The 13,898-nt window shown below is 40.0% G+C and overlaps 1 protein-coding gene across 1 annotated transcript in view; it reads right to left on the bottom strand.

Moving 5' to 3' along the window:
- LOC143368075 (uncharacterized) overlaps positions 1-13,898 on the bottom strand; it is a 153,843-nt gene that overhangs the window by 83,844 nt on the left and 56,101 nt on the right. The gene's annotated exons all lie outside the window — the stretch shown is intronic.

Consider the following 13,898-nt stretch of genomic DNA (forward strand, 5'->3'; position numbering starts at 1 on the left):
GTGTACCTCTTTGATTGGCCATGCATCATCGGCACCCGAACCGGTGTCTCGGCCCGCTCTGTTTCCGCGATCGCTCTCTTGCTTGTGAACCGCGTACCGGTAAACACCGCTGTTTCTCCTAACGCGAAACAAAAGAGCTATCGGTGCTCCGTTAATACGAAACAAGTATTTCTATATACTTCGCTTCGGCCTCGCGCACTCGCGTATACAATTTTTAGTAAATTAAGTGCTCTACTGTTGATAGTAACATTCCGTTCAATTAGTTATTAAGCACCCTCGTTTATTGTGGCGACATTACAATAACATTAATAGCGCTCTCTCAAATCAATACGTTTCGCCGCGTGAACACAAACTTGGTCACGCGTTAAAAAACAAGTGCGTGGTGCCCCTCGTTCTTGTGCGAACAATTTTTTAATTATTATTATCTTCTATTTTTTGTAATTTATTTGATTTCATGTACTTGGCGTAATTTTTTTCTTTTTTTTTTTAAGTTTTTTATGGGGATATCACTTCTTTTTACAAAGATAATTTGCATAGGGAATTACTTAAGATAATTTTCAATATTATAAATTATTATTATATTATTAATTGATGACTGGATATTTTTTTCATCCTCTCGGGGTTATTTTTTTTTTAAATATATTGTACTGTCATCCAAACTACGCACGCCTGTAAAGCTTCAAGACAATTGGATTGGTGGAATTGGTTTAAATTGTTTTTTATCGTTTAAATTAAAAAGAAATTCAGTTATGTATATATTTGTAAAAACACCTTTATAACTTGGTTATAACTTGACAGTAAGCCGTCAAAATTTGGAGTGGATTGCGAATAGTGAAGATAGCGATTGACGAACGAACCATGTGTTAGTTCCGTTTTGGCTGAAGGTTTGCGTGTAACGCGTATACGTATTATGTTGACGAAAAATTTCTTGGAGAAGACGAAGAAAAAATCTTATAATTTCCGACTGATCCATGAGACGATATTATGATATCTCTCTTATGCGCGGACCGATTTTATTGAAATTCGTCTTATTCGAAAGCTTATATGCGGTTTACATGAGAAAAATGCCTTTAAATTTAGAAAATATTGCAGGCGTGATGAAATATTAAGGATATAAGTTTCAGGTTAGGTTGGAATGGCTCCGCGACGAGTAAAGGTACACGCTAGCGACAGTCGACATATACAGGGTGTCTTTCCTGTACTTGGCGTCGAGACGCTACCGCGTCTCTAGATAATCACTAGCACGTGGTACATACATAGAAATAAGAAAAACATACAGCAGAAAAGAAAATCAAGGATAGTAAAAGAAGATATACAGTAAAATCTCGATGTAAGCGAAAGCCTCGGAACGATACCCGTGTACGTGTGAGACAATACTAACGCAATCAAAATTTAAGGGGGCCGTCTCCGCGGGCCTTCGAATGTGTGAGTACGCTCACGCAAGCTAGGAAAAGGGTGCACGTATACGCGTGTAGTAAGCAAATCGTAAATTACAACTTTCGTCCTGGAATCGGCCCGAAGGAAGTTTTTGCGGGTACAGTTGCCTTCAGTAGACATCTGTGCAGGGTGGTCTGGTGCGTTTGAACGCTAATAAGCACCCAACTTTGAAATAATAATGAATTTATGACTCGAAAACTGTCCGAATGAAGCTTCAAGGCTTCTCCGTTGGTGGCGCTAATGGTGCACTCCAGCCATGTAGCACCAGCGTGACGTGTAGGCAGGGCCGACGCGAGGTTAGCTGGCGCCCTTGTGCAAACAAATTTTTGTTGTCCCCAATTTTTTGCACTTGTTTTCTATTTAATATGTTTAAAAGAATTACATTTATATTTAGTTTATGTGAGGTGTTAGATTCCTTTATTATTAAGCCTACGATCTAGTTTTTTTAGCGTCCCATTCGGCTGGCGCCCTTGTGCGGCGCATGGTTCCGCCGGGCCTGCGTATACGCGATGTAGTAAGCAAACCGTACATTACAACTTTCGTCCTGGAATCGGCACGGTGGACGTTTTTGCGGGTTTAGTTGCCTTCGGTAGACTTTCGTGCAGGGTGGTCTGGTCCGTTTGAACGCTAATAAGCACCGTACGTTGAAATAATAATGAATTTATGAATCGTGTACTCAGGACAGCCCGAAAAATGACAGAATGAAGCTTCAAGGTTTCTCCGTCACCGGCGGTGATGGTATATTCGTGCCTTGTACCATCAAAAGCGGTGGAAGTCCAATCTAGCCGATAAATGTAGGAAAGACATAGTTGCCGAGACGTATCGAGAGTCGAATCGCGTTGTTGCCGCATTTCCCCTATCAATATTTTTCCATCAAGGAGGCTTGAATGAATCACGGCGAAGCAGTTGGAGAACAGAGATGGGCAAAGATAATATCTGGATAAAGTCAAATAAAAGATACTACAGTATTGTCTCATGGAACGAGAGCGAGCAAGAGGCACTGAAAGCGAGCGAGGGTGGTGCGAGATAGACGACAAGATGCTGTTTGTCTCGCTCCGTCTTTCGGACGCCTGACACTCGTTCCATCTCGCTCCCCCTATCAGCTAAAAAGAAGCGAGAAACGAACACTGAGAATTAGGGCTCTGCTCGCGATACGAGCTCAACGCCGCGCCGGTCCCGACCAGCGAGGATTTGGGCTGTTCGGCGGCGCACAGTGGGGCATTTGGGGTCGAAACACGGCACTAAGTCCTTTTACAAAAATATCGCTAAACTGCAAATTTTCTTTTACAGGTAGTTGATTGCAGGTATTATGATTGTTTTTCATATTCATTAATTTTTAACGCGACTACACGGTTTCGAAGAAGAGAACCACGAAACTCTTCAGAATTTGTATTGTTGTTTATAGTATTATTGTTTGCTTAATTCAACTAATTTTTGGTAGAATTAAGTGTTGAGGTATGTATTTGAAGTGTACCAAATTTGATTTTGATATCCCTGATATTTTTGGAATTATATCTTACTGAATGTCCCAATTTTCATTGTTTATTTTTGAAATTCAAAGTAACTGAAGTCTTTTTACATATGAAAGATGCGGAACTTTTTCCTATGTACAGTGTGCACGATATTGTCGGCAATTTGTAAAAAAGTACTCTGACCCATTAAATAAACAAATTTCATTAATTTTTCTGTACCAATAGGATCACAAGTATACGTCCTAACTGAATGAAATGGAAAAATTAACGATAAATATATGATTTGGGTGAGAAAATGTTTTGTGCCGTGTTTCGTACCGAAATGCCCCACTGTGCGGCAACTTGTAATCTCGGTTGGAGAGGCGTACAATGTTGATAAAATGTAAAATGTCACGTTTTCAATATTCAGTAACATACTGCTGAGATTTTCCACATTAAAATGAATTCAAATGCGGTATAAATCGGATTATTTCTAGAACTGTACTAGATAATTAAATATAAATGCGAAACATTTCTAATCTAATAATGCTAAGAATAATCCGATTTATACCGTGTTTAAATTCATTTTCATCTGGAAAATCTCAGCAGTATGTTACTGAAACGTTCATGTCGATACAATAGAAAATGAGAAAATTTTACATTCCATTGAAACAAAGAAAATGAACAATCATTGATGAATTAGAAATATTATATTTTTAAATATTTAATATGTATATTGAAAATTTAATAATTATTAATAATTATGGGGTTGCTGCCGCGGCCCCCTCGGCGGCCCCCTCGGCGGCCTCCTCGGCGGCCTCCACGGCCGTACTTTAATTTTTTCAGCTCCTTCTTCATCTGAAACAGTACCATAAAAATTACATCTTCTAGTTCTACGCCTACATATGAGCCGTTATTTCTTAAACTGGTATAAGTCCATTTATTCATACATTGGGATATTTAAGGGTATGCTTTTGAATCAACAAAATATTCGCATCCGTAAATCAAATCGGGTAATGTTTTTAAAACTATAAACTTGTGTAATTTTATTATGGAATAATAATCAATAAAAATATTAAAGAAAATAAACGATTTTTTAGCTACAGATCGAATTATACCACTTTCAATAATAATACAGTATTGTCTCCGTATGTGTTCGGTTTGGAGCACACGATACGGGTTTGTTGTTATGTATCTCCACCACTTCTGTGTCACTCTTGCCCGGCGAAGGCGAGAGCGAGCGAGAGCCACTGAAAGCGAGCGAGGACGGTACGAGACAGACGACGCGTTGATGTTTTGTCTCGCTCCGTCTTTCGGACGCCTGACACTCTGTCTTTTGCGTTCGCGGCCGTCGCGCAGGCAAAGCGTTCCATCTCGCTCCCCCCTTCGGCCAGGAAGAAGCGAGAAACGAACACTCGGAATTAGAGATCTGTTCACGACAGGAGCTTAACGCCGGCCCGACCAGCGAACACTTACGGAGATAATACTGTACACACCCATAATTTCAACATAACTTACTTTTGCTAGAGCTTTCTCCAACTTTTCCTCCCTATCTTTCTTCTCCTCCTCCCCCCCCCCTCCACTTCCCCCCGACGGGGTCGGGACCGTATCTTTCATCTGGAAATGAAATGTTGAATGTATTATTTTTGGCAAATAGTAAGATGGTACAGCGTGATTCTCTCGCTAGAGTCCTCAAAGACAATAGTCTAAGAGCTGGATACATAGGGGTCAACGTAACTCGATGCAGTCATAGTTCTTATTGTTGGATTAGTGTTGCCGAATGCGAAATCCCCGTCTACCGAGTCATTCCGGAGAACTAACGCGGGGGTGGGAATTTTTTTCTGAAATTTCATATACTTATTGTTTACGCATAATGAACGATATGCAAAATGGCAGACCACCAAGTGGGGGATAAGACGTTGGCAGACGTCGATGAAAAGCGCGATACGTGGCTTGCGCGCTAGTGCAAGGGAGAAATATACATTTGTTTCTCCTTTGCCCTAGTGGGACCGCCGTCGGCCGCATATTGGAACGGCAGCCGCCTTTAGGGCGCACTTGGTGGTCTGCCATTTTGCATATCGTTCATTAAATGCGTAAACAATAAGTATATGAAATTTCAGAACAGCAAGAATCACGTTATTATGCTGCAAATTTTACGTGTTTGACCGCCCACCCCCGCGTTAGTTCTCCGGACTGACTCGGCAGATGGGGATTTCGCATTCGGCAACACTAATCCAACAATAAGAACTGTGACTGCATCGAGTCACGTTGACCCCTATATAGCTAGCTCTGGATCTACAATGCCACCAATAAACCGTGCCTCGCTGAGTTACGTGGAAGTGACGAATTCCACGTTCTGCATTTCTCAACAGATCTTTGCGAAAATGGCGTCAATCGATGTCGTGCCGATGAAAATGGTACCACGCTAACTTCGTTAAAAATAGTCCGAATTACATGACATGATTTTAATCGGTAGAATGCCAGGAATGCATTGGTATCACTGCAATATCGATGCAATGAAGAATAAAGAATTTTTTAATACACCGTAATGAATCTCGTCGCGAGCTTTGACGTCCACGAAACTCAGCGAGGCGCGGCGTATTGGCGGCATCGCGTTTGAATACTCTAGCCAGAGAGTCACTCTGTATAATAGTATACAATATAATACTTACATTTTGTGAATTCTCCATTGTTTCTATCGCTCTAGAGTTCGTGAGCCAACTGTTGCTTGCCACGCAACAAGTCCTTGGGCAGACTTATTTGTGGAGGGGGAAACACCTACAGGAGCCTTGGTTACGTGTGCGTGACTGATGCGTGCGCAGTTTACGCAACACAACCACCGCTCCTGTAGGTGTTCCCCTCCATCAGTGGCACCTCGACCCCCCGATCCTTGGTTATTTAGCAGCCCGGCGAGTATCTTCACAATTTCTTAGAATTCTTTATTACAGAGTGAGAGAATCCGCGGATATACTACGGTATGACCCAACCAACGGAATGAACTGAAATTTTGAGGGGTTGGGCGGGAGGTGGAGAGACCCTCTAATATAAAATTTCAGCTGCGGATATTTCTTAGTTTCTGAGATATTAATAAAAAAAATTCGGCATAATACATTGAAATCTACCTATGTATACAGACGTTACTAACACAACCATCTTCTTCGTTTCACAGTCGACGATACAATGTACGATATTGACCTCATCGCGCGATGCTTGTAACTGCATCAGTTTTTATTCCCAATACAGTACAGTTGTGACGTCCCACTATTTTTCGCGCGGTCCTATTCCAAAAATCTATTAGTAAACCTCAAAACCACTCCACCGAAGTCCCTGAAACTCAACTCTTACCCCATCTCCTCAATCGTCGATCACCTTGATGTTGTACCTTAGCGGTCCCCAATACAAGATGATCGATACAAAACTCCACCTCGATGATGTATCTTAGAGATCCCCATCACGAGATAATCTTTACAAAACCCCTTCCCCTATTCGCCACATGAGGCACGAATCCTTCCCTTTAAAACGAATTCAAACAAGTCCATCGTTACAAAAACCCTCTTAAATCGAGACCACGTCTCAATCCCCTCTTTACGACTCATAGAGTCCAAGCCAATCTAACCCCTTTCCTATAAAACACCCGAAATCCATACGACGAGTTGAGTATCTCTTTTCGCAGTCATAAAAATCCCAGAAACCTAATTGCGACGTATATTTGGCGTACGTGACATAAATACGTCTATTAATAGACGTACCGTTTATAAAAACCTACTACGACTTATTTCTTAAATGTGTCAAGGTCTTTACCGCGCGTACCCCCAGCGATACTCCTGTAAAATCTTATAAATACGAGGTCCTGAGAGGCCAGAGCGATCATTTTTCTGTCACGAAAGTCCGTGAACGACTAAATTATATTACGAAAAGTTTATAATTGGATGATTCCAAAAGTGTTAAAATCAGTGCTCTACGGCAACTACCGTAAGCAATTATAATTATTAATATTGTTATTCATCTCCATACCATTGACTATTATTATTTTGTCTATCAAAGCTTATTGCGAACCTTCATTCTTTTGTATTACTAACGTTTATTACCTACATATATATATTCTCATTAATGCTTTCTTTGTGTATATATATTTTTTGCATTACTATACTTATTGCATTCTATGTTATATTGCATTCTAAAGCTTATTGCGATCATTTATATTTCGTATTAGCAACGCTTATCGCTTCTATAATAATCTCATTTGCTTATACCTATGTACTTCATATTCATATTTTCATATTGTGATTAATTACCATCTATATCAATGTCATGTGCCAATGCTCAAAATCCCAAGCTTTATTAATAAACCGCTTAGTTTTAAATCACGCTTTGAATTATTGTGTGCATCCTTTGGTTACAAAGATCCCAAATAAACAAGCTGCCGCAACAGCTGATTTCTGTTCGTGAACGCGAGACGTTTACTCAGTTTACAAACATACTATTGCATGAGCCGAATAATACCCAGAAATATTACGTGTGGTTTCTTTTATATATATATACGAAGGTAAATCCAATTACCGAGCCAAAACCAAAATAAGACCTCTAACAGGTGTTTCCAGGGTGTGTATTCGCCTTTTAAAACCTTCCCTGGTCGATTAGAGTGACGGATTTAATATTCGCGCCTGATCCCCTTTAAAAATTCTCAGAGTGCTGGATTTTAGATTCGCGCCTGTCTTTTTCCTTCCCCATAGTCATCGTTCCTAAAGACCTCACCCGGGACGTGACACAGTAATACTAGAGTATTTCCAAAGTCACATCGGTTCGCTGTCGTGCTTTCCGCGCCCCACGCACTGGTCTAGCTCCAACCGGTGGCCGATCGAGACGAAACTTGCTGAGTATTACGAGGGGTATTACAAAATTTCAAAAGTGGAAAATGGCGGGGGGGGGGGGGGGCAGAAGGGCTCACGGGTAGGGAGGCCTCCACCAACGTAAATAAATTTCCAAAATAAATTAACAATTTTTTATTAATATTTCGGAAACGAAATATTAAAAAATACCCGAAGCTACAATTTTAGATTTAGGGTTCACACCCCCTCCCCACCCCACACCCAAACCTCATCTCGATCGGCCACTGGTGCCATTCGGAAGAATATCCTTTATTCGTTGCATTTATTCGAATAAAACTTTCGAATAAAAAAAAAGGTAATTATGCAGAACTGGTGTTTCCTCATCGATTTCAATTATTTTTGGATATGTTGGCGGGGACATGATTCTGAACAACTTTTTCCTATACATGTTACCGCCGCTCGACCTTCGTTGCCGAGATATTTGCCAGAAACTATCGGTATAATCCGACCATTGTTATATAGTCTGTTGAAAACCTTAGTGTTAACTTAGTTTAGTAAGCGCTAGTAACTGTAAGCCCTTTGTTCATATAGTTCTTCTGTAACTATAGGATTTTCTGTCCCGGATAATAAAATAATATAATAATAATACCGATAGTTTCTGGCAAATATCTCGGCAACGAAGGTCGAGCGGTGGTAACATGTATAGGAAAAAGTTGTTCAGAATCATGTCCCCGGCAACATATCCAAAAATAATTGAAATCGATGAGGAAACACCAGTTCTGCATAATTACCTTTTTTTTTATTCGAAAGTTTTATTTCTCACTTTCGAACAAAGAATTCTAAGAAATTGTGGAGATAGTCGCTGGGCTCCTGAATAACCAGGGATCGGCGGGGCTCGAGGTACCACTGATGGAGGGGAACATCTACAGGAACGGTGGTTGTGTTGCGTAAACTGCGCATGCATCAGTCACGCGCACGTAACCAAGGCTCCTTTAGGTGTTTCCCCCTCCAACAGCGGTACCTCCAGCCCCGCCGATCCCTGACCGACTGTTTGCGTTGTCTGGTTTGCAGAGCGTCATTTGTTTCAGAACGCACCACAAATGAATCTTCGGATTCACGTTTCACGTTCACGGTTCGCGTTTACGTTTTTTGTAACGGGCAGTAGGATTTTGAGTTGTGTTGCGTTGTGTTTGTGTTTGTGTTTGTGTTTGTCGGTTTAGTGTGGAGTGAGTTTGGAGAACGTTTGGCGATTGAAAGGGGCGACGTTCTTCCCGGGTCAGGGACCCCTCACATCCCCGTTGTGGCCGACGGAAGCTGGATGAAGAGATCCTACCGCAGTGGATGTTACGATTCTGCGTCTGGAGTCGGCGTGATAGTTGGCTATCACACGAAAAAAGTATTATTTTACGGCGTTCGGAATAAAGTTTGCAGAATTTGTCGGATTGCTGCGAAAAACGAGAAAGAACCCCGAAAGCACACATGTTTCAAAAACTGGAAAACATCTCGAGCATCGACTGCTATGGAAAGCGATGCTATAGTAGAAGGATTCAACACTAGCGTAGAAAAACGTGGGCTCGTTTATTCTACACTGATTGCTGATGGGGACAGTAGCGTGTATAAGAAGATTATTGATGCGGACCCATATAAGAGACAGATTCGTGTAAAAAAGATTGAATGCACGAATCATTTGTTGCGAAACTTTTGCACAAAAATGAAAGCGATTGTAAAAAAGACCACATCTGGACCATTGAGACAAACTGTGGAAAGTAGCATTCGCCGGATGCGCACGGACATCGTGAAAGCCGCAAAGTTTAGATACAATCAGAATGTATCAATCGACGAGAGAACGAAGAATTTGTATGGCGACATACAGAATGTTCCAAGCCACGTGTTTGGTGAACACGCAGAGTGTGCAAGACTAGAATATTTCTGCGATGGAAAGAATAAAGAGAATGAGAAAATCATCGTTCCAGACTTGATGAAAATTGGAGTGTACCAGGACGTGAAAGAAATACTTCGTCCACTATTAGCTCATGCGGAGAGCTTACTCTATAATACTACTAATAACGCTGTGGAAAGTTTGAACGGACTAATTGCCAAGTACACTGGCGGAAAAAGATTAAATTTCGCCGAAAGAGGATCTTATACAGGGAGATGTGCTGCTGCTGTCGTGGAGTACAACAGTAACCAAGTGCACTCGCGATTGGATGCGGTTATGAAGAAGAAAACGCCCGAGGTTGTGCACCAAATGGAAGAAAAGAAAAAGAAAGCTGCAAAACAGAAGGAAACGAAGGCTGCGCGATATGTACGCAAGCATTTGCCCTCGCAGAAAGATTGTGATTATGGACAAAATGCACAGAAGCCAGACATGCCATCCGAAATGTACGAACTGGAGCGGGAATAGCATATGCAAATGCTCAGTGACTGGCAAGAGAAAAGACATGCCATTGAAGATGAAACAATCGGACAAGCAAAGAACCGCAAATGGTTGCAGTACAGGTCCAAATTGTTGACAGCATCCAATTTTGGACAAGTGTGCCGTCGCCGACCTGACACGCTTTGCGCAAATACAGTAAAATCAATTCTTTATCCGAAGATAATTAGTGCACCCGCGGTGGAATACGGGAAAGAATGCGAGAATATTGCTCGCGAAGAATTGAAGAAGCAATATACAGATATTGCGGAATGTGGATTTTTCATCGACAGCTGCATCGCCTTCTTAGGAGCTTCACCGGATGGAATCATCGGTCAAGAGGGTATTTTGGAAATCAAATGCCCCAAATCAGCGGAGAACTTTACACCTGAAGAAGCTATTGAACAAGTTCCCGCTGTCCGGCGCATGTTCACGCGTAACGCAGGTATTTCGATAAGTAAAACGCATCACTATTTTTATCAAATACAAGGCCAGTTACACATTACTGACAGAAAGTACTGTATATTTTGCCTTTGGACCCCGAAAGGGTTGAAATCTATAAAAATAGAGAGAGATGATGCGTTTTGGAAAAGAGAAATGGAGCCAAAACTTGTTCAATTTTATTTAGAATGCATGCTACCCGAATTAATAGATAGTCGGCACAATAGGTGCATGACTATTCGGGAGCCACAATTTATTCTAGCAGAGAGAGCGAAAGAAAAACCGAAAAGCTTGAAAAAGCGAAAAAGGTCTCCCTCCAGAAATAATGAAACTATTATAACGGCCCGGCGTCGCACCGCGTTGTAAAGCGCGGTACCACTGACCCCGTCAGTGGTGACAAGTGCCAGCGATGGCACTCTTACTCGCGGATCATATGATCACGCGAGTCGATCGACGCCGCCGTCACTTCCCCAAAGAAGTGAAGAAGAAAATAATACATTTAATTCACCCTTTAATTTTTTCAGACACATTTCTAAGTTCACAGTAGAGCTGTTACTTTTTGACCCGTCGGGTAACCGGCTACCCGGAACAACTTCAAGCCATTGAATGTGGTATTGTTCGATCATTTTTAGCTAATATCAAACAATACCATAGACAATAAAGCATTCAATTCCTTGAAGTTGTTTCGTGTAGCCGAGTACCCGACGGGTAAAAAAGTAACAGCTCTAGTTCACAGGAGCAGACAGACGGAATCGGGCTCGATCAAATGCGCCAGGTTGATTCACACGGGCCTCGCAGGTATACATGATGTTCGACGAATTATTGAAACAAATTTTTACTTTTATATAAAACTTACAGAAATGTCTGCGATCATTTGTTACAGGCGGATTCTTTACCAAATTACTGCAAACATGGTGTATGGGACAGTAATGTCAGGACAAATGGAATGATAAGTACCATATTTCAGGTAAAGTTTAACACCTTATACATCTACAGTAAAATTTTGTACATTTACAAAACTACAATTAAGTATTTCCTAATGAACTTCATAATGTGTTACAGATCCACACTGCCTGTCATCTTTCGGTACGAGCGACCTAAGAAAATTGTAGGAAGACCGTCAAAGAAGAAGAGGAAATACACCAAATGAGAGAAGATAATATTATTACAGTATTGTCTCGTTAGCGGATCGCTGATCCGGATCGGTGTTGAACAGTCAGTGTGAACAGAGGCCTAATTCCGAGTATTCGTTTCTCGCTTCTTTCTGGCCGAAGTGGGGAGCGAGATGGGACGCTTTGCGTGCGCGACAGGCGCGAACGTAAAGGACGGAGTGCCACGGCGTCCGAAAGACGGAGCGAGAAAAACATCAACGCGTCGCGTCTGCTCGCCCGTTCTCGCTCGGTTTCAGTCGTGGGCATAGCGAAAAGTCCACATCGTGTACACCTAAGATGGGCATTATCTAGATAATCAATTATTTAAATAACGTGCAGAATAAAAGATACTTCATCTTTATTCGTTATTCGAATCGTCGAATAACACGATTTAGGTTTATTCATTATTCGCAGCTTCGAATAACACGATTTAACTTTATTCGAAACATCACGGATAAATAAATTTATTCGAAGTGAATTTATTCGGCAGCGGAAGATAATTTTTTTATTCGAGGAACTTTTATTCGAACCGTCGAATAAGGTTTTCATCTTCAGCGCGAAGGCTTCGAATAAAAGTCGAATAAACTACGGATAAAGATGAAAACCTGATTCGACGGTTCGAATGAAAGTTCCGCGAATAAAAAAATTATCTTCCGCTGCCGAATAAATTCACTTCGAATAAATTTATTTATCCGCGATGTTTCGAATAAAGATAAATCGTGTTATTCGAAGTTGCGAATAACGAATCAGCGTAAAGTATCTTTTATTCGAGTTTATCTAGATATTATCTTTGCCCGTCTCTGATGTACACCAAACCGAGCCGCTAACGAGACAATACTGTATTCTTAAAAAAATATATACTTTTTTATCTGTAATTGTCCATTTCAAAGGGGCAAAAGCTTGAATGTCGAATTTCAATTCTCCAATGAAGTTGGATTGATTTATTGTAATGACTATAACTTGATTAGAAACAAAAAATATATAAAAAAATGTTCTGTTAAACGCTTTTGTCAAAAAGGCACTAACAACTAAAAAATACTTCTAGTGTTGTGCTACAATTTCGATGGTGTTTTTCAACTTTAAATAAAAACGTGGTTCAGGATATTTCATAACAGAATATGAATCAATTTAGTATAGCCTCAAGTGTCGAAATGAATTTGTTGCGAGATATCCTGCTCCACGATTTTATGTGAAAATACACCATCGAAATTGTAGTATAAGAACATAATTATTTTTTAGTTTTTAATGCATTTTTCATAAAATCGTTTATTATAAATTTTTTAATATACTTTTTCTAGTTTTTAGTGTTTGTGGATTTACATTACTCTTATTGCTGTATGCAGTTTAACAGTTTGCTTGAAGAATGGTTGATTTATTGTTATGTGTTATTATTTATTGGTGACTAGGTAATTTTTTCACCCACTCGGAGTTTTTTCATAATTTTGTATTGTCAACCAAACTACGCACCTCTGCAAAGTTTCGAGGGAATTGGATGGTTGGAAGTGGTTTAAAATTGAGTTTCCAGATTTGAATCAAACAAACAAACAAACAGAGGATCGTAGCTAAATAAAATCGTTTAATGGGACATTCCCAAATATCAGTATTGTTAGTACTGAACTCTGGTTTATATTGATAAATTTTTACAACCGTGGAATAACAATTCCGAAGAAAACCATGTACAAAACTATTATTGAAACAGACAATTCTTGTTGATATAAAAGATAATTTGATGTATAGTTAGATGAAAAAAAGCGGCATATGTTTTTAGAAGAATTACAGCATTCATAAATTTCATTACGATCGGCATGTTACACTTCGGTGATGTACCTTATTCAAATTGTATGCTTTGAATTTGCACATTGATTATACAAAGTATTGCATCGTTCTATGTATAAATAAATACTAAATTATTTATATCAAAGGATTTTTCAAAATTGTCAAGATTGTGGAAATTTACTTTTTTTCATTAAATTATAACTGTTGAACTAAGAGAAAGGTAAGAATGAGCTTTTGGGTGTTTACACTGGAGAAGTAAGAGTATCTAATAAAAATTATGTCACATAAAAAAAAATAATTTTAGACTATTTATTCTGCAATTGTTTTAAATAAATGCCATTTTATACTAGCAGGGCACTATTTAAAATTTTGAAACAAATGAGGATGTAGCCCTACTTCT

The sequence above is a fragment of the Andrena cerasifolii genome, chromosome 4, assembly GCF_050908995.1.
Source record: "Andrena cerasifolii isolate SP2316 chromosome 4, iyAndCera1_principal, whole genome shotgun sequence".
Classification (NCBI taxonomy): domain Eukaryota; kingdom Metazoa; phylum Arthropoda; class Insecta; order Hymenoptera; family Andrenidae; genus Andrena; species Andrena cerasifolii.